Below are 21,921 nucleotides of genomic sequence, written 5' to 3'. Positions count from 1 at the left end.
GTGTCATCTACGTGTGTGGCGCACTTGGGGATGCAGCGGCTTTGCGCTCAAAAAGAAAAGGAGCAGAGGTGTCTTGAGCGTCTCCAGCGCGGCGTGCTGCGCGAGTGCGGTTTCCTGCACTCCAGGACGGGAGGAGCAGCTGCGTGTGCGGGAAGACGTGGGATGTGGGAGTGTTCCCGCGTGCGCCCTGCACGTAGATGTGCAAATCCGCCCCCGGGGTCACAAGCTAAAAATTGTGATCTCATGTTGCAGTGAGTTTGGGCAGGTGCCGTCCATTTTAATATTAACGTGTGAGCCTTCCTGTGCGTGTCTGTGTGCGGCAGCTCACAGCGTGTAAATATCTAACGGGTGAGCGGGCTGCGTGCGCGCGGGGCTGTGTACCTGTCTCTGTCCCCAGCCGCAAGCGTCCATGTGTGAAATCCCACAGCGCTCAGGCTGTTTGTGCTGCAGGTCAAGGCGCAGACACGGTGACATTTCCTCTCCCTGCTGGCTCTTCCGTGTTGCCATGGTGATCAGATGCACTCGCACTTTTATCTGAAGTATCTATTAACTGAAGCTTCCTATTAATTTCCTCTCTGTAGACTGCATATGGAATCCACCTGAACATCAGGGAGGTTTTTTAGGTCCTAAATTTACACCAGAGCCTGCCCCCAGTTCTTGGGTGGGCTGTCACAAACATCACAGGGTAGAAGTGCAGCTGATGAAAATGTTTTTTTTCGTGAATAAAGAAATTGCTTAGTAATGAGAGAATAAAGAGCGCAAGGAGTAGTGTCGCAAGAGCCTCTCCCTGTAGATCCGTGTCTATGAGACTTCCTCGAGCCTCAATCCCTCGCCCCCGACCCAGCTGTAAATGGATTATTTGGTTGGGAAGTCAAACAGCCAAATGTGGGGGCAGCCACGCTGCTCAGCCTGGAAGGTCTGGGGCGGGATTTTGACCCTGCAAGGACAGAAACCAGAAGCACCCTGATTCATCCTGATCAAATTTCTTTGCTACCTTGGTTCTCCTGCAACCTTTGCCTTCTCTTACTGAGATCGCCACCGAAAGAATTAGTGTCCCAAACCAGGGCAGCAGGGTGATGGAGACATCACCCAAAGGTGGAGATGCTCCTGAACCAGGTGGGTATCACGGGTCAGCTCCTAATTTCACTGACATGGCAATCAGAAATAAAAGATCTGCCAGCATGTAACACCTCGTCTTAAAAGCGTGGCTGAGTGACGCAGCGCTGCGATGGAAAACCGTACGCAGGGGTGCTTCCCACGTCCTCCTGCGGAGCTCGAGCTACTGCTGCTTGTCAGAGAAGCTGCCAGGAAACCTTCACATGCCAGTGACAGCTACGAGTAACGCAGGGCGGATCTGAACGCCTGGGATAGAAATGAAGGGCTCAAAACTATCACGTCCCTCATCTACAGAATACGTCCTCCACAAAGCCCCAGAGACTCCTGTGAAAGTTTTGTAGGGTAACGCAGATAAAGCCTCAGTCAGTATTCTGAGAATACAGAGGGAAATTAAATACCCACCAGAGGAAGAGGAGATAAAAAATGAGACGTTTTGACAGGGCTGCCAGATTGCGTGGCAGGAGGGTTAATTTTTTTTGAAACTGCCATTTCATATTCTCTTTCAGACAAGCTGAATTACACAGTACTGGCTGCTGAAGGAGTTGCATAATTTTCCTCACAGAAATAATGACAGGGTACTTAAAAAGCAAGTGAATGGATGGCTGAAGTATTGGGCAGAGACTTAAGAAATCTAAGCTGAGACCTCACCTTTGCTAGAGGCTCCTTTTGTGACCTCAGGCTGGTCAATTAATCTTCTTCTGTCTTATTTCTCTGCCAATACCATGGGAATAATAACTGTTCTTTATCTGTCTTGCTTATTTAGGCTGCAAACTCAAGATTTACAGGTTGCATTTGCTGTATTTACAGGGCAGCCAAAGCCAAAGAGCTTCAATGCATGCTAAGGTGTCTGAGACAACCGTAATATCAAAGACAACAATAAAAGGGCTTGGATACATTGTTTGGAATATTTTTAGCATAAAAGGCTCAAAAGTTCCTAATTCATTGTTCCACATCTCTTCCCTCAAAATGTGGAGAAGTTTGAATCTGTGCTAAGAGTTCCAGAAGCATATAAATCATTTAGGAACTAAGTCCCTGCTGATTCACGGAATCCCCGAGTTACTTCTGAAATGCCGAGCGGATAATCGTGATGCCTGCAAAATGTTCTGCAAGGTCTTTGTGCTCAGTCTGTCCCTGCATTAAGGGTCAGCGGCAGACTGAGCAGAGATCCTCATTTTTGCAAAGGTTTAAATTTAGGCTTGCAGCTTTTATCCATCTCTCCAGCTTTTAGGGGTTTGTCTGATTTCCAGAAGCCAGAGGAAGATGGCTCCTCGCTACTGGGTGCAGTGAAGCCAAGATCTTCTATATAGTTAAGCAACTACATGAGAAATTTGCTGTACAAAGGGAACAATTCTAAAAATAGCGGGAAATGGCACCCTGACATTAGCAGGAACAATGACCCAATACCCAACTTGCTGCAGGGCCTTTTGTCCTATAACTACCTTCATCATTAAGGCTCCTGATGACATTATTTTCTGTGCTTATATAGGGCACGAGGCCACGGCTACCTGGAAGGAAGGATTTTGATCAGACTGCAGAAGATGAACAAGCAGGAGAGGGATATTGGGTAACACTAAATCGATGTAGTTCCATTTACATTAGACACCAGCCTGGCAATTCCAACATTAATGGTTGCACTGCTGCCCTCTGAATTTTTGGAGATTTAATATATCAGTGGGGGAGTAAAAGACAGGGGGAGCGCAAGTCGTTCTTGCTTATGATACATGGATCTTTTCTTTCGTGCATCATCAAAAGACAGCGATTTGTATAGTTGTTAAATTCTTTCGGCAATAGATTTCCCGGGATAAGCATTGCTCTGCTCCTGCCTCACAGATTATCTGAGATGATAATAGCAATAGCGTCTCTGGATCCCTCCCTTTCCCAACGGAAGGGAAAAAAGACTGGCTCTGAGGCAAACGGCGAGGTAGCAGGAGCGTCGGATTTAGACCTAAGCCATAGGCTCAGTTTGCTTTTGTGGAGCCACCATCTGCCTTTGTGTGGTTTGGCGAGTCATCACCTCTGTCCCCTGCCACGGTTCTCCTGTGTAACGCAGGGCTACCTCGTAGGAGCCGTGATGGAATAAAGCGCTCAATTACAAAAGCAATGAGGGACATACGGACTTCTAGATAGACAGAGAGCTAAGTTAGCTGTCTTCCTAAAAGGCAGAATCGCTATTTCCTTTCACAAAGGCAACAAATAAGGCAGAGTCTGGCATGAGAAGTTGCAACGGGTCAATAGGCACGTAGGAAACAGAATCTGGGAGTCCCGATGGCTGTTCAATCCCAGCTGCGAACAAAGAAGTATTAGAGCCACTAAGAATCTGGGAGTTATTGACCAGCCTCAAGGACTGTAAAGTACGTTTGCAAAGTACAGAGCACAGAGATTTGGAGGTCGGTGGGCGGCCTTCACCTCGTAGACATCTGCTGTAATACGCCGTGGTGCTCTGCTGCACCAGCTCTACAGAGAATTGTCCAGGCAGGGTTCTGTTTTCAACCTGAGCAACTTAGTTGAAGGTAAAGCCAAAACTTAAGTTCCTGAATCGCATATTCCATAATAACAGTGACAAGGTATTATGCAATGCTGGGCACATCACTTTTAGGTTAAAAAAAAAAAACAAAAACAAAAACAAAAAGAAAAGGCTTTACAGCACCAACAGCCCAAATTATTAAAGACATTTCAGTACTTACCTTTACCGCTGGCCTCGGCAGGATTCAGGATTTTCATTTTCACACCTAAATACCTTTGAGAATAGTGGCTCTGGGCGGTATTGAAAATGTGCTCCTTTCGTTTTTTAAAACTGTTGGAAGCAAAGGGCTAGACTTTCAAAACAATCCCCTCCAGGCTTCCAGGAACAGGCAGGGTCTCTGAGCGCTCGGCAGACCCCGGTGCCCTCAGCAGCTGCTGTGAGTCCTCTGCCACAGATTTGTTGTGGGGTCCTTGAGCCAGACACTTAATGCTAGCTGACTCCTACGTGAAGTTGCGTGGAAGTTCAAGCGGGCGCGTGCCATGCTTGGGGAGGGCGGCTCGGGGCTGCAGGACGAGCCCCAGGCCTTGGTTCTTCACAGACGCTCCTCCTGTTTCTTCACTCAGAGCCAGAATTTGGTTAACTTGAAGGGGATGGGAACGGAGGAGCAGCAGAACTCATGCTACGACCTCCGGCACAGCAAAGCATTTACATACGTACTTAGCTTTCAGGTCTGGGGCTGCTGCATCGCAGACAGGGCTCTCCTCTCCGTGGGCGGCTGAACCGCTCGGCCCAGCCCGTCTCCGGCCGGCCAGGGTGCAGGTCTGCGCTGTATGGCAGGCTATGATTTGTTGTCACCTTTATAAATCAGAACAACAAAATCACTAGTCTTCCACACAGAACCAGACCACTGAGAGCAGTGCTTCCTCCTTAGGGACATCCTCCTGCGTGTCTTCTTTCATCCACCCTCAGTTGTTCTCATTCTTTCCACGCTTGTTTCTCATTTCAGAGATGGATGCTGCCCTTTGCTGTGCAAAAACCCCAGTGTTCTTTGTGAGACTCTGTCAAATCTCACTATAATTGTCTGTGCAATTTTGTGACTGTATCTGCGACTTTCTACTCCATTTTCTCACTCAGGAGACTACATATGCCTATAAGAATTTGAATAATATTTTTTTTTCAGGGATATCAGGGCTCAGCAGGATCTCCTTTTTCCTTACCCTATGATAAACTTCTCCAGGAGTCAACCTGTCTATCTCTCCGTTGTATTTTGGTCTGACTGAAATCAGCAAATGCAATATATACTCGGGAACGCGAGAGGAAAGGAATCAGTTAGCAAAGGAAAAGATAATGACAGTGCTGAGTTTCCTTGAATCCTACTGAGAGACTGATCTAAGCAAGAAAAAGAAAACCTTTTTGCCGTTTCCTTTCCTCTGAATTTGTTGATGAGCAATCTTTCTTTCACCCCAGGTTTAGCTTTGCTTCCACTACCCAGCTTTTTTTCTGTTAATACCTCGCATATGGCGTGAAGAAGGTGTGAAAGGACAATGCTGGCTCACATCCACGCAAAGGATCTCACTTTATTCCTTTCGCCCGCCGTTGTCCGCGTGGGGCTTGCTTACCTCAGCCACTGAAATCAGACAAGGGACGGCATCCTTCCCGTCTTCAAACCAAGCCTGTCAAATGTACGTTTGTAAGCAGCTGTAAAAAACAAAAAAAAAAGGGAAAGAAACAAAAGTATTCTTCAACGGCCTCGGCTCTGCAGAGCTGCTGTGGTGAAAGGCTCTTTTCATAGAAGGAGAAAGCGCGTGCAGCCAAGGGAGAGGGTTGCTGCTGCTGACAGAGGTTGGGCCCCACGCGAGCTCACAGAGAACAGTCCAGTCCCTCCCTCCCTCTTTTTTTTTTTTTTTTTTTTGACATATGTGCTTTCTATGGACACTTTAATCAAACTCCAGATGGGTTGTTTCAGTCTGGGGATTTGCGCTACTCGGGAGATAACAGCCCATTGTGCTGGCCTAGGTAGCGAGCGTGTTTGTGATAGCTGGAGCTGATACCAGGAGATGTCCAGGTGGTCTTATTTAACAGGGGGAATTAGCCACGCTGCCATTGTCCAGGGAATCAGATAAAACTGCCGGCCAGGTGTCACCCTACACCCTGTTTGTGTAACGACACTGCCAACTGCTGATTGCTACCTGCATTAAAACAGAGACCAAACGCCGCAGAAGGGTGAGATTTGCTGGTACAAGATTGCTGTCGTCCCCAAACTTCCCGAGGTGCGCCGCTTAAAGTGCAAAATTTAATCTGAATATAAAGTGGAACAGTAGCGAGCGCGCGCTCCTTGCTGGACATCAGCTTTACTCTGATCTCTGCCTGTGCCTGGCCTGGGCTTCGATTTTCTAAGCTAAGCGTTTCCCCTAAACCACCACATATTTTCCTCTCTGCCCCACCACAGAGCGTTGTCAAATTAAAGTGCTTTGGAGGGGCGAGACAATTTTTAGAAATAAGCTCCCCAGGATGATTCAGTATTCTTCCAGGGACAATTAAGAAGAGAGAATGAATCATAAAGATGAACGAACTCGAGAGAGAGAAGATAATTTGGGAAGTGCTGACCTGGACTGTAATTCCAGGTGACGAGAACACTTTACAGTCCTTGTTCCGGAGCGACGCTGCCCAGCACAGCCACACACCAGGCCCAGGAAGGGATTTGCCACAAATTATCGCTAGGCAATCACGTAATAATCAGGACAGCAGAAGTAACTGCCCAGCTTAAGCAAGGGATGAGGTCCTCCGCTGTTTTACACACGTGCACTCCCTTTTTGGAGCAAGGTATTTAGCAGAAAACATAAATTCCAGGCTCAGAGGTGTGCGAGGCTTTTGTCTAGACTTCAGATAGCAAGACCTGTCTCCGTAGGGCCGTATTTCTCCCTGTGGTATTTTTCAGGATGGGATCTGCCGCTTCCAGTTTGTCCCAGAGATTTCCACTGGAAAGCTTACGGCGCCGTGTAACGGCGGCAGCTGAACCCTGTGGTGCTGAGAGGCTGCTGTAGTTTCTTCGTTACTGTTTATATAGCTAGGATCTAAACTTAGCTACAGAACATTGTGAAAAAAAGCCCGCTTAGAAGGAGTGGGGACTCGAGAGCGTAGCCTCCAGCTATCTTCGAAGAGGCTGGCTCATCACGGAGAGATCCCCAGCTGCACCTCCAGGCTGTAAATTAAACAAACGGTATTTCCTATATACCAGACCACAGGGATAGTGGAAAGAACAGCGTGGCCTTATTGCTGTTATTTCCTTTGGTTTCAGTCTCCATCCTCTGCCCCCCACCTCCTTCTCCGACTGGTGTTGCCCACTTTACCCGATTTGTTATTTGTTACAATGGCTTAAAGAGAGGCAGGGGGAAAAATGCTCAGTGTAAATTATATTTTGAGCTGTTGTGCTTTGCCTCTTTGGTGGATAATAAATCTCTCTGGCAATGCTCCTCTATATAGGATTTGTCATTAAATGCAATTAAACAAACCCTGCAGGTGTCCATGATCAGGCCTGCAGCAGCCCATTCACAACTGCAATGTTATTATCATCCTGACAACAAAACACCAGATATTTCCTGAGCTCCTCTGATCGATGAGCTTGCCTGACTTGGAACTGGAGGGAGGAGAGAAGGGGGGAACAGAGGGGTTCAGATGCTCTTTAGACTTATTGACGGAGAAGCCAAGAAGCTGCTCAGCAATCAGAGAGAAGGTGGAAAGAGGCAGAGGGACAGGAGGACTGAAAGGAAAAAATGAGAGGAGTGTTTGGGAGCAAAAAGACAGAAGTGAGGCGATATAACACATGGTATCCATCTACCCAGTGATTCTGTTAATGCACAAGGCTAGAATTTAGGAGGCAAGCAAGGTATTTTAGGTATGATTCTCCTAACGTAATGGTAGCCTATTAACAGTTAGCCGTCTCGTGTTAAGTGACTCGTGCAGGCTCCCTCTGCAGTCAGTGCAAAAATTAATCTCGCCTTAAGACAGGACTTGGCTGGTAGGTTGACTTGCTGTCCAGAGATATCTGTCTCCACTAACCGTAGCCAAATGGTTGGATCAGATACCCCGCTAATTGCAAATCCCACCCCTAACAGCCACAGGAATTGGCTTTTGCTGAATGCCCGCTCCTTTCTATCTTCATTCACAAGGAGGCATTTCCTGGCACGGCAACCAGGAGAGCACGCTACAGAGGCATTGCTAATAGTATTTGCAGAAAGCAGATGCAACAACATTTACACCAGAATTTTTGTCTTCTCTGACCATTGGGAACCATGGAAAAAAAGTCCTGTGGTTTATGTCAACCATCCCAGGCAGCCTGCAGAGTATGAAGGTCAGGGATTCACGGGGGACTAGTGGCCAGCACGTCCAGTGAGACAGAAAATTTTGCAAACACCAGTCAAATTATTCTGCCTGAATCATTTGCTCAGCTCAGCCTCAGGGTGCTCTCAGGATGAACCTCCTTCCTCCTCTGTTCTCACCCCAGGAATCCTGCTTTGGTCCAGTTGATTGCCGGAGCACGTGTAGAATCGCAGTAACAAGGGACAGTACTAAAGCAGCTTTGCAAACGCACAGAATCACAGCAAGAAAGCCATTTTTAGGTTGGGTAAAGGGAGCCAACTGAGTAGGCTTCCATAGTACGTGTGCAACTGTAGAGCGTATGGGATGACTGTTTACTTCTCAAAAAAAAAAAGCTATTGTCAGGGTCTTTGACTAAGTTTCTGTAACCCCATCAGAAATGTCCAGCAGGGCAAACAGCAGGGAACCCTGTTTACTGGCGTCAGAGGTGAAGCTGAGGTTAGGGCAGAAGGAGCCAGGACTCCTGCTGTCAATCCGTGAGTCTCAGGATGACAATTTCCCCGGACCAGGCATCTAGATGGCCGTGCAGCGTTGGTCTCTGCCTCTGCTAGGGCAGTCCAAAGAATCTCCTGTCTGTCTTACCTCCTCCTCAGACACTGGAGGATTTCCCTCTACTGCTTTGTGTGTCCTTTCCATGTGATATCACCACTTGATCTGCTGATTTGTGCTGTTAGCAAACCAAAGTGCAATTACCTGGTGGCACAAGTCAGCACCGGTCTGTCAGAGCCGGCAGAAGTGCCCTGTTCCTGCGGTACCCCAGAATTTGGCCCTCACATCTGGCTGCCAAGTGTCAATTCCCTGGACTCACCAGTGGTTACGGTTCTTGGGTCAGCAGTGGTCTGCAAGGGCGTGGAAAGATCCACAGCTACCAGTAGTATTTATGAATACGTTCATTTTGTATGGCTTCACCTATAGATCCTGGGGGTGTTTGAGGTCAGAACATTTGGGAGCCATGCATGTGTGCAAAACCAGCAGCCTTACTGGTAACACGGCATTGCACCTCTCTGGTTTCTTCCATTTCCCTCAGTTTCTGCCTAGACTCTGCTCTCAGACACGTCTCCCGAGATCTAGAAACATCTCTGATTTACTCCTCCCAGATGCTGTAGGATTTGCACGGGGGTGACAAAGCCAACACAAAGGGATGTGCTCTCTTCTAGGGAAAAAAGACAAGAGCCGGCTTGTCCCGGCTGCCAGTCGAGGAGCCCGGTGCCTGTTAATGAGTGTCACTGGGACGGATCTTCGGCTGGCGTAAATGAGCACCAGCTGATTGTACATCAGCAAGGACTTCAGTGGAACCATGTTGATTTACACCAGAGGAGCAGCTGGTGCGGGGCTGGGGCTGGCTGGGGAAAACCCCCTGGAGTTTCCATCAGTGGGTGTGAGAGCCGGCTGCATGCGTGAAGGGGTGCAGAAGGCAAATAAAGGGAAGAATGGGAAATGCACATCTGATGGGATTGACTTCTCCAACAAACCCTTTTTTTTCCCCCTCTTCTTTCCACTCCCCTTCTTCCCCACCTCCAGCAGCTCCTCTCTCACGCGCTCCCTCTCGGTGCTGCTCATCTCCCTTTGTGCACCTCTTACCCGCGCTCTCCTCTCTAAACAGGTGCAGTTGCCACTCAATAGACTTTAATTACCACTTCAAGGGCTCTCACCAGGGTCTGCTGGGAGGGTGGAGATGAATTTTCCTGAGGATTATGCCTGTGTCTGAGTTCTTTTTAGTCAGATGGCGGTGCTGCTGTCAGTCTGTATCCTTCGAGAGATTGTTTCTTCATGTTGTCTCTGCTTGTGTTAACAAAAAGCAAAACTGCTGATGAAGGGGCAAAAAACCCTAGCCATTAGTTAGATTAATTACCAGGATGGCAAATTGGTCCAGAGAAAAATATTATGGAGAGTATGTAAAAGCAGGAGTCTCAGCTGGACTTCTAAAACATTATTTCTGCTTGCAAACAAGAGGCCAAATTTTCTGAAGTGGAGAGCTCAGCATCTCCAAAGATTTCTGTGGGAGACTGCTGTCTGAAAATACAAGTTGTTTTTAACCACCTTACCTTCTTTTTGCTCCGTGCTCTTCCCATCACAGCTCGCTGGAGAAATGCACCGTTAATGCGTTCTGCCGGTACCCTGAGGGACTCCTCCAGAGCGAATGTCAGTTGATTTTTGTCTTCAGCATAGTTTGCCTATGATGGAGAGTTATTCCCAATGTTTAACTGGTAACATAACATTATTTTTATTCTTAAGACCGTCTTCAAAACACAATCCTGGAGAATGCAGAGCAGAAGCTTACGCCTGTCGGATCTGCTTGAAATTGTTTGCACAGGACGTGAGCGTGCACTTGTGTATAAATGCAGATGCACAGAAATGTATATACATGCCTATATGTGCCGATACATGCACCGCTGGAAAAGACAGGAGCTGGAAATATAACCGTATCTTTTGGGACAGGGAAGGTTTCCAAATATTTAAAAAATAATTTTGCTTTTTCTCAACATTAACATTTTTAATTTTTTCATAAAATCAAAAGCAGGAATGAGATTGTTTTATAGCAAATTAAGCAACATTTTCTTCTGCCAAAATTAAGTTTGTTTTCCTAAACAAGCAATTCAGCAATTTGGGAAAATAATGTAACCAAATTTGCATTTTTGCATATATATTTTCCATGAAACATTTTGCCTAGCTCCCAAACAGCTGGGCATATGCAACATCTCAGCTTCTGTTCCGCACTGGCTGCTGTACTGGTCCCCATGCATGCACCAGCGCCCATGCCAGCGGGCAACACAGTGCCGTGCCCTGCCTTCACTGGCGCGCGGGATAGCCCGCGCCGAGCCCTTCCGCACTCACGCCACCGAGCCAGCTCGTGTTTCTGGGCTGGTACCCAGGCTCCTCTCATCCCTTGGGCAATAGCAGCCATGCAGCGGGACTCAGATGCTGGGCTGAGGTTCTTACGTGTCGTCGTGTCTCCGCACCCCAGCGGCACTCATCTCCCGTCCAACGCAGCCTGCCTCTGCGCGCTCCCGTCTGCTCCCAGCTCCGGGCTGTTGTTGGCTCCTGCAGCACAAAGACAGAAGAGATGAGGGAAGGATAGACGGACAACGCTGATGGGAACGTGCTGGTAAAAAAGCAGAGTAATCATAACTGCACTTCTCTCCTAAGACATCACTGTAGTCTCTGGCTGGGAATGTTCTGTTCCTCTTTCCCTGGGCTCGGAGCGCAACTGCCAGCTGATGGAGTGTGAGGTGCGCGACACTGGGGACTCGGTCCGGGACAGTGCTGCCTGTTGGTGCAGGGTCCGTGATGGAAAAAGGGAGAGGCACGGCCAGGTGCCTGCAAGACATCCCCCTGTGCAAGCACGACACGTCTGTGCTGCTTTCTCCTCGCTCAGGGGGATCCCTTCCCCTCTTCTTCCCATCCTTCTCCATCAGGAGTCCTACAGTCCCTTCCTCTCCTCTTCCTGCCCTCCCCGGCCTCTGGAGATCTGCCAGCCCTCCTGATGCCTGTTCCCACTCTCATTTCTCAGGTTGTGTCCTTCTGCTTCTTGCTGGAGCTCTTTCTTTCAGCCTCTAGGATTTTAAAATCCTCTTCCTCCCCCCTTTAATTTTCTTGTGCATTTTGCTTTCCAGGCCCATCTACCACAAGTTCTTCCGCCATTTATGTGGGACTAGGATGAACATTGATCACAGCCATCTCCAAGCCATCTCTCTCTTTTCCCAAAAAGCCGATGAAAATGTCACCCATGAGATAATCATCATGTTGCTCACGTCCCTTAATTGCTCTCAAAGTACACATCGAGGCTGCAGAGCCTCTTTGAAAGGCAGGTTCTGGCCTTTGGCACGTTATTGACAGGCTGTTGATAGGCCCCTTTGTTGAGGAGCAATTTTGTCCCCATTGCTGTACAATTTTTTTTTTTTTTTTTTTTTTTAAAGACAGCTCTTTCAGAGAGAGTAGATTTTAAAAATAAAGCTGAGCTTTGAATGAACAGGCACCAGACTTATTCCTGAGAAGCAGCGGCATACATGTGAGACGAGAGCTACCAGCGCGTTTCACGCAAGCCTCCATACAAGGAATCAAAGCTACGGTGACTGATGGCTTCATCCTAGTCACTTTGTATTCCTTCCCCTCTTAGACCTGGTAATTAGGTGTTTATTTGCAGTTATTACTAAACCATTAGATGTCTTGTGTGTTCCAGCGCACGGCCCTTGGTAAACAAGTAAGAGAAGTTGACGCTCAAGCTGTGCGGCAACCCGTTTCTATCTATTAGTGAGAATTCTTTTGTTTATTTAATACCTGCTGATTAAAATGGACTGAGATTTCCTCATCACAGCAGCCCCGTGATGCAGCAGCCCTCACCATCTCAAAAGCTGTACAGGTCTGGGGCAATTGGTGGTGTGTCTGCTGAAAGGGAATATTGAGAGCAGAACAAAGCGCGCTGGCTCTCCCATCGCTGTCATGGGCAGAGACCCTTTATGGCACAGAGCTGAGCAATTCTCGCATCAGCTACTGCCTCCTGGAGCACACACACTCTTTAAAGCCGCCTCTTTAATACAAATTTATTTTAACCTGCCCCCCCCCCCCATCTAAGCTGTGTGCATCTCAACCCTCCCCACGCCTCCAGCACGGCTGCACAGCCGAGCTCTGCTCCCCGTCCAAGCAGACTTTCCACCCAATCCTTAGCAGCTCAAACCCAGTCCTGACAGAAATGAAATTCTTCCCTCTCCGAAACAATGTCCCTCGGAATGATTTTGCCATTAATGAACCCCGACCGAGCCGCTGCGTTTTGGAGCCACTGGTGTGCATTTTAACAAGGAGCTCGCCGTGTGCGGATGTGCACCGACGCAGCCGGCCCCCGTAATGGAAGTCTGTTCAGCATTGTAAGTCCCGCATTAGGCTGTGCCTGTCGGAACCCCGGGACGTTCCACCGAGACTGCCTGAAGGTAATCATCTCTCCCAGCCTCCCGGCTGTCCCTAACCGAGCGCTCCGCTTGCATCTATTCCAGGAAACAGCTCTGGAGATTATAAAGTTTAGACCCTAACGCATTCACTAGCAACAAGGTGGGAAAGTGCCGTTTGATTATAGACGAAAAAGAAAAATGCAAGGGGCTTGGGTATTCAGAAAAATCTCCAGCATGCTGTGATGTGGTTGTTGAACCCTGTAAGGGACTGGAAGCCCTTGAACCCCATTGTTTTCTCCAAGTCAGTTCAGTCCACCTCCAATTTCTCTTAGAATCCTGCATGACTGAAACGGTGCATCCCAGTACTTTCCAGCACAGAAACCTATTTCAGACGTTACGTCCACTTAACAGAGGTGTTGTGCGTGTGTGTATCAAACACACATGCCACAGCGAGTAGAACGTACACGCATCATTTAGATCAGTGCGCGTTACACAGAACGGAGCCCGTTCTGTCAAAATTCAGGAAAAGGAATTCTTTCAAAACTCTTCCCCCATTGATAGGCCAGCAGAAAAAAAATATGCCTGTCTTCTAGAAAAAAAAAAAATCAGCTAATTTATTTTTAAGAGTTGTGAACCCATTAGTTGGCATCTATTGTTCTACCTACCTTGCACCTCGTCAGGTTATGTAAAATCTGCACGCACCTCCGTCGCCAAACACACCTTCATCAGCACGCAGTGAGAACTGTGCTGAAATAAAATGTTGGCTGAATTAGATGGAGCGGATTAGAAAGATGATAAAAGATAAGCTAGGAGAAAATAAGACGATAAATAGGTCTGGCAAGATAGATGGATAATCTTCCTCCCAGGCCAAACATGACAAGATAATCACCTTTTTTCTTTTCTCTAGTTCCATTTGCTCTTGGATCTCCAGAGCTTTACGAATATCACTTAATTTGGTCTTCTGGTACCCTTGTGAGATGGGTATCGCAGTGTCCATTTTCACAGAAAAGGAAGGTGAGATGCAGTACTTAAGAACAGCTTTGAGTTTAAGATTAGGGTTGCAAAAATCCACCACGCTGTCCCCTTTTGTGGGTTTGGCTCTTAGCTACCACGGCACCTCGGGCAGTACTTCCCTTCTGTCCCCTGTGCTCAGAACGCAGACTATTCCTGAGCAAATCTAAACAACCAGTATGAGCAACTGGTAAGGTCGTTAAACATTCCGGACTATGATGGCCTTTCTGAACTGAACGGCGTGTCTGAACTGCCCTTTGCTCTCCTTGCTCGGGAGAAATTCCCATTGCTTCTGACACCTCCACCAAGCGGGAGCCCCGAGTCAAGTTTTCTATCGCTTCGTGTCATTGATTTCTCTGCATACATCCAGCTGGCAACACGGAGCAACGGAATATTTGATTAGACGGAATCATTAATAATTTTGTGAGTTTAAATGAAAAAAAAAATTGCAGTTGTTCTCCCTGGGAGCTGTGCAATTTTCTCCTTCTTCTTAAGAAAAACTCTCCTTTCTACTTTACTTGGAGGGTGTGTTGTCATCTTACGGTAGCAGGTACTGACTGTTGCTTCTGATCTGGGGGGCCTGAGTCCACGCAGTTTTGATCTGGGCTGGAATCTTGTAGGTGGACTCTTCACCATGGCTGTAGATTTTCAAAAGAAGTTAGCAATTTTGGATACCTTATATTTGTGTTTGAGACACTTCGACAGGGGACCTCTTACGGGAGAGGCGGGTACTTAGCGGGCCCTGAAAATCAGGACTAATTGAAATATGTCATGCTGGGCACCTGGAAACACGGAATGCTTTGGGAAATCCCAGCGGGGAGGTCTGTCTCTGTACACGACAGGATGGAAAGAAGATCTTTGCATAACGTTGTGGAAACATCTTTTAATCCTCATCTCAGCCAAGTGCTTAACTTTAGGCAGTATTGGATGCGGTGGGAGTTAAGTGCTGAAGTTTCTGCAAGTGCATTTGTGTTTTCCTGAAGTAGGGCCTGATACTGTGTAAGTTACTGTAGGTTTGTTGTATGAAAATTTCTGAGTCTTTCTCCAAATTAAAAGAAAACAAAAGGCAAATTTCTCCCCTCTATCCTGGAGTGTGATGTTGAGTAGGACATCCATGCATTCACAGACGGTAGCATGAAATGTCTGCTCTTTGGACTTCATAAAACCCCCAAGCCTGCGTCACAGACGGCGTTAAGTGCTGAACAAACACAGAACAAAATGTCCATGCCCCAAAGAGATGACAGCCCCACGCAGCCCCGCTGCTCACCCTGGGGATGCAGCTGAATTAACGCAAAATTCCGCACGGCTGCAAACACGCAAAAAGCAAAGCAAGGAATCATGCAAACAAACCCCACCCAGCTCCTCCCCTCATCATCAGCAACCCATCCAAAAATCCTGGCTTGGCCACACTCGTTGGAGCCTCCCCTTACAGCTCTGAGCCTGCCGAAGGCAAAATCTTGGTATTGACCCTCAGCTGCAGCGTTCCGCACACAACTGTGCAGTCTGTTTATAAACAAGGTGAGACTAAGAACTCCATACTCATTACAGACTGGGAAGGGGGCCATATCGCACAATCGAAACGCACAGGAGCCATCTGGTCTCTGTAAATAAAGGCTACTGGAGCCGGGGCGTGAGCGTGCGATGGTTGCAGAACGGGAGTCGCCCCGTTCACGCAAGCGCTACGAGGGGTACTGAGCTAGCGGCGTGCTGGAGGCTCTGCTGAGTCAAACAAAAATGTGGCAAGAAGGGGTTTTTTTTCCTGTTGCAGGGTCAAACTACGAGGCTGAGCTGCTTTTACGGCACGGTTGGACGCTCTCTGCGCGTATGGGAGTCAGGATAACGCCTGCTCAGCCCTGATTTGTCAGCGGTGAACTGCGGCTAGGGTTTTCAGAGCTGCTCGGAGGGCAATTCCTGTTAATCTCAGCGAGTGCTCGAGACTCCAGATATCCTGGGCCGCCTTAGGATATGCAAACACAAATATCAATATTCAATATTGTATTAACTCTTCCTTAGCTATTTTTTTTCTTTTCCTGTATCGTCTCTAGGCTTAAATTGAGGTAATTTTACTAAATTAAAATCCCAGTATCTATTTTACTAAAGGCACGATGTACAAAGCTATTTCAGCACCTAATGACAGGTCATTTCAGTAGAGTTCACCCATGAATTTGGAACCCCACTCCTAGGTATTTCCAGGTGAGGTGTATGCCCACTTGTTTGACAATCCCACCAGGACACTAACGTTTGTTCTAAACTCGTTAAGTTTTAAAGAGGTGTTAAACGATGATGCACTTTGAGGCCACACAAGGATCAGAACGGTCTTTGAGGAAAGGCCTATACAGAATGCTTACATCAATTTTATCACCTGCTTTTCATCTCTTCGGTGCTTTGGGTCCTTATCAGGACCTTAGGGTAGATCCATGGGAGGTTTATTTCTTTTTCTTTCCTAGTAATGGATTGCTCTGGAGGGGTCTGAATTTAGTATCTTAACGGAGACAACTCCCACTGATTTCAGCCAGCAGAAAAGCCAAATTCTTTCCTTGGAGTTGTTCCTTAAGATCTCGTCCTGGCCCTGATTCAGTTGCATACCCAAACCCTGCTGAAGTGCTGGCTGAACCGGGCACTGATGCCGGCGCTTACGGTGAAGCGTGTGCCTCAACGCCTGCCTGAGCGAGAGCCCTTGGCTCCTATTGTCCAGCGGAGAGAATCGGGTTAGGCAGGACCGCGCGTGTGTCGCAGTGCAGTCGCGGACCACGGCGCGCACAGACACAGACACATGGAGTGCGCACGGATGCAGGTGTTCGAAAGAGACGGAACGTAAAATTATGTGCGGATGGAGGTGCCTGGAGCAGGCATAGCGCCTAGGTCTGCATGCCAAGTCCGGGTGTCTGGGGCAGAACAAATCTCTGCCGGAGAGAAGAACCTCGCCATGTTTATCCAAGCTCAAAAGCTGTTGCAGATCTTGCGCCTGAAATCCACTCTCTTTTTCCTGCTGGGATTCCCAAGCACCTCCCAGTCTCCCAGCTACTCACAGCCTGAAACCCTACCAGATGCCATGATTGCAGTGGAAAAGCAGCTCATTACTGGAGTGGCAGGCGACGCACAGACAAATATTTGTGCAAGGCATGCAGAGCCCAGAGACTGGAACACACTGTCTCTCTGATGGGAGGAGGAAGGGAGGATCTTGCCTTTAGCAAAATTAAATAACAAAAATCTATACAGTGTTTATTTCTAGCAAAACTTAAAATGTTTCCTTCGAGTAGCCAATGTGGTAGCCTCCTGCCAGATTGATTTCCAGTTTACGCATTTTGCTAAATACTTTAAGGGTCAGGAATTAAATTGAATTAAGTTCAGATCTTACCCTGAACCCCCTGTTCTTCAGAGGCCTCTGTGTTAGGATTGCTCAGAAAAGAGACAGAACTGTATTCTTCTACGAGACATGTTTGTTCTGAGATCTACAGAAAATTACTAGGGAAAAAAGGCAATAAAATATGCCCTAAACACATTGAAATGTGACTTTGATTAAGCAATACACTCTGCACAATACAAAATTTAGTTAGCTTTGAGGATATGCTCTCATCTGTCCTAATATTTTTTTTATATTAAATATGAAATCTGATTAGGCAATTTCCCGGAATGCGGAGATAAACCCCTAAAAGGAGGAATAGCTACTTGGCACAATATGATTTTCTGGCTTCTCCTCAAGTTCTTTTGCATGCCTGTGTTGGGGCAGGAGATAAAGAGCGTGATTTCTTGCCCTTATTTTACAGCTGAATTTCAAAGGGAAAAGACCTTCTATTGGCGTTGGAAGAGAGAAGGCATTACAAAGCCTGAACCTCAGCATTGAAGAATGATCACAAACTGAGTCACTGTGCGGTCGCAGAACCGATGGAAGATGTTAAAAGATTTACAGGTAGACTCCAGAAAGATTTAAATTCCATAGGCAAGCATTTCCACCTTCGGTTTGTTCAATGTGTATCTCTGAAGGCTGGCTGTATATTCAAGGCCTCACAGGAAATATCAACTTTCTTTTCAAGTGTTTTTCTTTTTTTCCCAAATATTTAATTCAGAAATAGCAAAGAGGAATTTCCTTAAGATGGAGAACAGCTTGTTTCCTTTTCCCCTCGGAGACCAACACTGCTTAAGAAAAATACAGGTGTAAAGACAGGAGACAGGGCAGTCTGAGCCCGGGATTATATTGCCTCGTGGAGCCTCTGGTTAGCAAAGTATTTAGACATATGTTGAACAGAGCTGGGGGAGCATTTTCAGTGAACAGGGATTCATTTAGGGAATAGTCTCAGCTTCCAAAAATGGAGAGAAATGCAGCAAATCACTTCAGCTGACAATAGCGATAGGAGATGCTTTATTTCCAAAGTGCTCAAGCACTTTGCTTTCAACATTTTATCTTTTTTTTTTTGTTTAATTTTATAAATTACATCGGTGGTTTAATAATCTAAACAGAAAAAAAAAAAGTTTTATTTCACCTTTGTTCAAATTCCTGAGTTGAGTCAGAGTCAAATACTTCGTTGTTTTAATTTTGTCAAACATAAAAAAGAAAAACTTTGTTTAATTTGATCGCACAGAATTTTTTTTTTGGGGGGGGTAAGCATTTTGAGAAAAAATTCACTATGATATAGTCTTTGAGCACTTAAATTTAAGACAATCTGTCCATAGACCCTAAATGTACCGCTAAAGCAAGACAAATTTTGAGCACTCAGATAGAATAAACTACTGAGGAAAAATATTTTCAAACAACAGTTCATTGAAGAATTTACTCCCAACAGCATCTCGGTGAAAGATCCTATTTCTCCTATAAACTAGAGAATTTTAAGAGCAACTTTATACACCGGTCAGCCACATTTTCAACACAATAATTTGGAGTTTTTCAGTGTAAAGGTTTGCTGTGGGAGTGGATGGACAGTGTAGATGCCATTCAGATTCATAGAGTCATTCTTGGCTTCATTAATTATTTTAGTCCTGCCCTGCCCCACACCTGAGGTTATGAATGTATCTTCCTGGGGCTTTTGGGGGAAAAGGTCCCTAAATCCGTTCCCATCTCCCTTTCCACCGCATTCGACCCTTGGCTCTCGGCCAGAGCCCAACTTTCCCAGCTGCAGCCTCCCTCCCCAGCGCCTCTTTCCCGGTGCACAGATGTTTCTGTCCGGGCACCAGGCATCGTGCGGGTCGACCGGGGCTATGCCTGTTCCTTGTCTGTGTCGTCCTCCCCGCCACCCCCAGGACCAGTTGCTATTGTCCCCTCCAGGACTGGACTCACCCTGGCCCGTCCGTCCCGCTGAGCGTTCCACCGTCGCTTCGCAGGCTCTGGGAGGGGGCTGCCGTCCTCCCGGGGAGAACCCGGTGCCCAGTGCCCTGTGCTCGGTGCCCAGTGTCTGGTACCCGGTGCCCTGTGCCCAGTGTCTTGTACCGGTGCCCGGTAGTCGGTGCCCTGTGCTTGGTGTCCTGTACCCGGTACCCAGTGCCCGGTGTCCAGTAGCAGGTACCCGGTGCCCAGTGTCCGGTACTCAGTGTCCGGTACTCAGTGTCCGGTACTCAGTGTCCGGCACCCGGTACCCGGTGCCCAGTGTCTGGCACCCGGTGCCCAGTGTCCAGTACCCGGTGCCCAATGTCCGGTACCCGGTGCCCAGTGTCTGGCACCCGGTGCCCAGTGTCCGGTAGCCGGTGCCCAGTGTCCGGTACCCGGCGCCCTGTGCTCGCTGTCCGGTACCGGTGCCGGGCGGGAGGCGCCGCGCGGGCGCTGTCCATGGTGCTGATCGGCGGCAGCGCGGACCCCATCCCTGGGGCGCTGCAGCCCCTCCCGGGCCCCGGGCCGGGGTCCCTCTGCCCAAGCCGCCACTGGACGAGTTGTCCGGTTCCCTGGCAGAGGCGGGACCGGCTCCACAGGTGGCCGAGGGTGCCCCTCGCCTTCCCCCCGGGCCCCCTGCAGCATCCCCGGCCCGGCCCAGCCTTCTCCGCCCCGGGCCTCGCCCATCTCCGCACGCCCGCCGGAGCTCACCTGTCCCTGGGTCACCTTTGCGAGCGGAGGGGCTGGGGAAGCTGCCCTGCCTCTGCCTCGGGGCTTTTATGAGCCACCGGGGGGGCGGCGGGAGGAGGACCCAGGCGGGGACTCTTCGCCTTGGCCAACGGGAGGCTGCTTTTCCTTGCAAATGCAGAGATTGCACAGATTACATCATGGAGAGCTGGCTGCGCTTCAGTGTAAAAGTCTCCTCCTCGCGTAAAGGCGGGTCGGAGGAGCGAGGGCGGAGAGCAACAGGTCTGCCCGTTGGGGTAGCTAGGCCTGGACCCCTTAGAAGGAGGGCAGTTGGTGGAGAAGGGGGTGAAAGAGCTGTCCCCTCGAGGGATGCAGGCGGCAGAGCCTGCCAGGAGAGCCAACAGGACCCTTCCTCTGCTTCCCTCCGAGCAAGGATCTGCATGTTTTGCTTCGTGGAGGTAAGTTGCTCAGTATCTCCCAGAACCAAACCCTACACAGCCCGTTCTTTCCAGCCCACCATGCTGCCCCTCGGCCTGTGTTGCTCATACCCTCTGATTTCCCAGCCCGATGGATGAGCCAAGTTTCACCCTAAATTCTCAGCCTTGATCATCCTGGTTTTGGAGCTTACACAAAAACCCAGCCCTCCGTTTCTTCCCAGAGATACCAAGCTGAATCACAGAGGCAGATCTGAGTATCTAGCATCCATCTGGTTCTCTTATGTTCCTAGAGCACGGAGGTCAGTCAGTTATTCCCTGGAGCGTGCCAAAGAACAAATCACTTGCCAGTGAAAACGAATTTATTTCCTAACCCCTCCGTCCAGGAACACGCACGTCTTTCTGACTTTGACTGGACGGTGTCAGCTGGGATGGATTTATGTTGCGCCTCTTAGATTGCAGATACGCAGGTTGCAGATGGCAATTCTTCAAGATTGTCCTAGATGGTCAGTATGTCGAGGTAAAGCTTTGTCTTCTGGTATAGCCTGTGCACAGGATTTATTATCACATGATACCAAAGGAAAAACAATAATTGATTGTAACGTTAATTAGAAATCAAAATGGTGCAAAGTTAAAGGCTTGGTCTAGGTAATACTTGAGATCTGCATTCAGATCTGATTTGGGGAAACTGCTGCCTGCTAGGAATGGATCTCCTGTGGGTAAATACTGGGCTCTTAAAATCTGAGTCTAAAAGCAGATGACATGAAGGGAGCTCGTTTTCAAGTGGCATTGGATGCTACTCAAATTACAGCATGATTAGAATAAAGCCAGGTGCTCTGTTTCCAACTGTTTTTTTTTTTTTTCCTAGTCTTCAGTACCATTGTGGATGATGGACCAGATCCTTTGGCTGGCTTACATCATCTGAGAATCTGACCGGCCGCTGCGACGTTTTTGTTGTTGCCTATGATAAAAGATGGTTTTGAGCAGAGTGTACCTGTGTTCGACATGAATCAGTGAATACCCCGGGAGGCTCAGATGCTGATCTCTTGAAGGAGGAGATGGAGATTGAGCAGTACCTGATGACCTTGCAATGCATTAGTCACAGCACAGAGAATGGAGACCGGTGTACGTGTAAAAGAAGATGTTACAGCCTTGCTAACACCTGGCCTTGAACGTGTATCTGTGAGGGATTTTCATTCAGGAGCCAAATCTGGAAGCCTCTACTCTGGCTTTATCCAGGCAAAGCAGGAACTGGGGGGGAAATGTGAAAAGGACAGGAGTTGAAACTGTAAACAGCATCTTACGGAAAATGCTGAGGGGTGCCTAAGTCCCTCCAGAACACAGGTTGAAAGGACAGTGAGACTTGGGTGCCTAACGCCCTTAGAAGATCCTGCTAGGCAGGGAACCAGAGTAGGGGGCTGAGGCCAGTGCTTACGGCTGTTATTACCCCAGCTGGATCTCTTCATCCTCAATTCTCCCTTTCCTCATTTGCTCACCAGGACTCTCCCAATTTGCGCTCCGTTTAGTCTTAATGTGGTTACTGCTGCTGTCCCCTGGCCCAGAGCTGCAGCTACAAAACCATCTTTGATTTCCCTCCAGGTTTTGCCTTTGAGTCCTCTGCGCTTGAATCGAATGGCGGAAGGCCCTTAA

General features: G+C 48.2%; 3 long non-coding RNA genes across 3 annotated transcripts; all 3 read right to left on the bottom strand.

Moving 5' to 3' along the window:
- Positions 1-827: 827 nt before the first annotated feature.
- LOC147597579 (uncharacterized) lies at positions 828-9,736 on the bottom strand. The gene is made up of 3 exons (XR_015261178.1): positions 9,610-9,736; positions 5,200-5,278; positions 828-937 (listed from the first exon to the last, which is right to left on the bottom strand). It is a non-coding gene; the product is annotated as an uncharacterized LOC147597579 (long non-coding RNA).
- Positions 9,737-10,012: 276 nt separating this feature from the next.
- On the bottom strand, positions 10,013-19,978 carry LOC147597578 (uncharacterized). Its single transcript, XR_015261177.1, has 4 exons — positions 19,862-19,978; positions 13,506-13,587; positions 10,898-10,999; positions 10,013-10,131 (listed from the first exon to the last, which is right to left on the bottom strand). It is a non-coding gene; the product is annotated as an uncharacterized LOC147597578 (long non-coding RNA).
- Positions 19,979-20,620: 642 nt separating this feature from the next.
- LOC147597577 (uncharacterized) lies at positions 20,621-21,908 on the bottom strand. Its single transcript, XR_015261179.1, has 2 exons — positions 21,266-21,908; positions 20,621-20,816 (listed from the first exon to the last, which is right to left on the bottom strand). It is a non-coding gene; the product is annotated as an uncharacterized LOC147597577 (long non-coding RNA).
- Positions 21,909-21,921: the final 13 nt, after the last annotated feature.

Source organism: Chlamydotis macqueenii, chromosome 26, assembly GCF_036417535.1.
Source record: "Chlamydotis macqueenii isolate bChlMac1 chromosome 26, bChlMac1.mat, whole genome shotgun sequence".
Lineage (NCBI taxonomy): Eukaryota > Metazoa > Chordata > Aves > Otidiformes > Otididae > Chlamydotis > Chlamydotis macqueenii.
This window is presented reverse-complemented; position numbering and strand designations above follow the sequence as displayed.